Genomic DNA, 3,350 nt, shown 5'->3' with positions numbered 1-3,350 from the left:
CTGATTGAGTTTCTATGCAGTGATGTTAAACATGGCTCATGGTCTGCTGAAACTGTTAACAAGAGAGACTACTTTTCAGTGTGGCATCGCTGGAGAAAGAAGAAACTGCAGAAGACATTCTTAAAACCTGCAACTACACTATGGTGCAGAGAATTAATGTGTGTGTGCAGCAGCTCTACCATGGCAACATCAATTGTCTTCATTTGTTTCTATCTTCACTGCTACTTCACAGCTTGAGGACAAGCTGTTTTGAAAGGGGGGAGTATTGATAAGAGAGCACATGTGAGAGGCACATGTTAAGAGTAAAGAGAAGCATGTGAAGGATAGAGTATAAATAGAGTTAGTAGAGTCTATTGTAGAGACTTATCCTGCGTGATCATTGATGTGTAAAGAGGAATTAGAGCTTATGTGCTCTGTTCTTAGGTGATGAGATTGGAGAACTGTAACTCCAAGATTATCAATTAGGGTGAGAAGAGATAAGAGAGAAGGGTTTGTATGTTCATTCTTATCAACTTACCTCCTGCCGTTTTATTAGATAAATGATTGCAATTTGTTAATATTTAATTTAAATCATATATATAAAAGTAAGATTCCACTCTTTTCTTATTGGTCTATTTAAATTTACTTTTTAAAAAATTTAATATTTAGTTTTAACTAAATGATATATCATGGTTTTTGTGGTTTTTAACTATGATATAAGGAGTCTTTTAGTGTCTTTTGATGTGTTTCTAGGATGTTTTGGAGTCTTTGCGGGTTTTCTAGGATTTTAGCACGGATGGAGCGAAATGGAGCAATTTGGATCGTTTTGGAGCATAAATCTCGAAGAATCGATTAGGACTCGAGGCAAAACTAGGGCATCGATCGACACCAAGATCAAGAGCATCGATCGACACCAAGATCAAGAGCATCGATCGACACCCTCTTTAGCCGATGAAGAATCACTAATTGGAAGTTTTACAATTCTGCCCCAAAGTCTTCCAAAATTGCAACATAAGTCCCTGACGTGTTTTAGGACAATATATATATATATATATATATATATATATATATATATATATATATATATATATATATATATATAGTTTTTAGGTTTTTGCAAACCCTTGAGTTGTATTCTATCAAGTTTTATTCTTCCTGCAACCCTGTGAGATTTTGAGAGCTTTGGAGAGAGAGAGATCTGCTTTGTAGAGAAGAATTTCTTGAACTCCCTTTTACTCTTTTAATTTCAATTGCTTATTATTCATAAAGATGTTTTCTTCTTCATTGATTATGTCTGAGTAGTTTGCTTATTAGGTTTAAGGTTTTTCATAGGGTTTTTATGAATTATTAGATCTGTTTATTTAGGATTCAATATCTATCTAGATCTTTATCTTAGGTTGTTCTTCATATTAATTCTTGATTGATCACCTAGAATTAATACTTTAGGAAAATAAATTGATATGAGAATATAATTGATTTTCCTGATAAAACCTTTTGATGAGCAAAATTACTTCTTGCAAAGAGATTTGATTTAGTAATTTTGTGAACAACCTAAACCTGTTTTTAAAGCTGATTTTTAACCTAGAATTTTACAAAGAGATTTGGATTTTCTGGTTTTAAATAATATTTGCAGTGAGAACTGATTTATTTTACAAAAGTGTTTAGAGTTCTTGATCTGTTCTTAATTGCTTGAATATATTTATTTCCTGATTTAATATTTCATAATTACCTGAGAAATTCACTAGACCTAGCTTTTTGATCTTCTGAATTTACAACAGTTTTATTTAATAATTTGCATTGCTTTTATTTTAATTGAAATTAATCTGTTTAGCTTAATTATAAAACTCTATAATTTATTGTGTAGTCTTGAGTCCTTGTGGAATTCGACCCCTAAGTACTTCAGTGATCTCTTAATTTGAGAGAGTAGCTCTAGGGTAAATTTGAGCTTATCAAATTTTGGCGCCGTTGCCGGGGACTCTTTGATCTACTATTAGATTTGAGTTTTTGATTTTGTCTAAATTTTTCTTTTTATTTTCTACTTACACGTTTTTGTTTTTCTTCTCTTTGGTGTTTCAGGTGCATGCCTCCTAGACCTCACACAAGGAGCAACAAGATTGGTCCTACTGTGAATCTTTCAAACCAAGAGTTGGGAAAACTTGAGTGTGAGAACCGAAAAGCAGCCAAATCTCTGAAGATGGTTAACCCAATCATTCTGATGCGAGATGAGGATGGTGCTTTGAGGGATCAAGAGGGCCACTTGCGCAATGAGCAGGGCCAAAAGATTGATGCTGAGGGCAATGTGATTGCTGAAATTGCTGTTGTCGACGAGCCAGCTGATTGTGTCGACGGTGTCGATTGACACCAACAGGGTATCAATCGACACCCCCTTCCTGCAGACGGAAGTGTAACTGCCAACCACGTCCAAAACCCGGTTCGAAGACAGGATCAAAACCGGGATCTGATCAGGACCATTGCTGACTATAACCGGGCTGTCTGGTGTATGAGAACCGGTCCGCTATTGTTCCTCCTCCATTCCAGAGGAACGACTTTGAGTTGAAACCTGCGTACTTTCAACTAGTTGGGCAGAGACCTTTCTCTGCTTTGCCCAATGAGAAGCCCTTGGACCACATTGAGCATTTTGAGGATCTGGTGACTAGCATCAAGGCTAATGGGGTGACTGAGGACTACATCTTCTGCAAACTTTTCCCTTACTCACTTGCAGGAGAGGCATCTTAGTGGTTGAAACAGCTGCCAGCTGGATCATTGACAAGTTGGCATGATGTCAAGGTGGCCTTCCTCAACTACTTCTATGATGATGCAATGTCAGATGAGTTGAGAATCAAACTGTCTTCTTTCAAGCAAAGACTAGATTAAGCTTTCAAAGAAGCTTGGGTGAGATTCAAGGCTTACCAAAGGGATTGTCCACACCATGGTTTCTCAAAGTTTCAATTGCTAAGTATCTTCTTCAGAAGGTGTGAATGGGAGTATCAGTTGGCTTTAGATGCTGCAAGTCATGGGAATTTCAAGACAAGACTTCCAGAAGATGCTGAATGTTTGATTGAGAACTTAGCTGCTAGCAATAGTACTAAGAGAGCAGATGCTGAAAGGAAAAGATTACATGGAGGATATGATTCAAACCAGTTAGCTTCTGTGAATGCTAAGCTTGATTCAGTTCATAATCTTCTTGTGGGCAAGAAGTCAGTTCACTTTGCTGCTGAAGTTGAGACATTTGAGCCACAACCTGAGACAAGGAATGAAGAAGCCGATGTCAACTTTGTCTATGGAAATCAGGATCAGAGATTCAGTAATCAGCAAGGCAACATGCCTTACAGTGGGAACATTTCAGGCTACACTTCCAAGCCAGAGTATCA

General features: G+C 37.0%; 1 pseudogene; it reads right to left on the bottom strand.

Annotated features, from left to right (window-relative positions):
* Nucleotides 1-2,814: 2,814 nt before the first annotated feature.
* Nucleotides 2,815-2,915, bottom strand: LOC147918880 (small nucleolar RNA R71; annotated as a pseudogene).
* Nucleotides 2,916-3,350: the final 435 nt, after the last annotated feature.

The sequence above is a fragment of the Camelina sativa genome, chromosome 20 (genome assembly GCF_030686135.1).
Source record: "Camelina sativa cultivar CO46 ecotype springtype chromosome 20, ASM3068613v1".
NCBI classification, from domain to species: Eukaryota; Viridiplantae; Streptophyta; class Magnoliopsida; order Brassicales; family Brassicaceae; genus Camelina; species Camelina sativa.
Note: the sequence above shows the minus strand (reverse complement) of the source record. Positions and strands in the feature narration are given on the sequence as shown.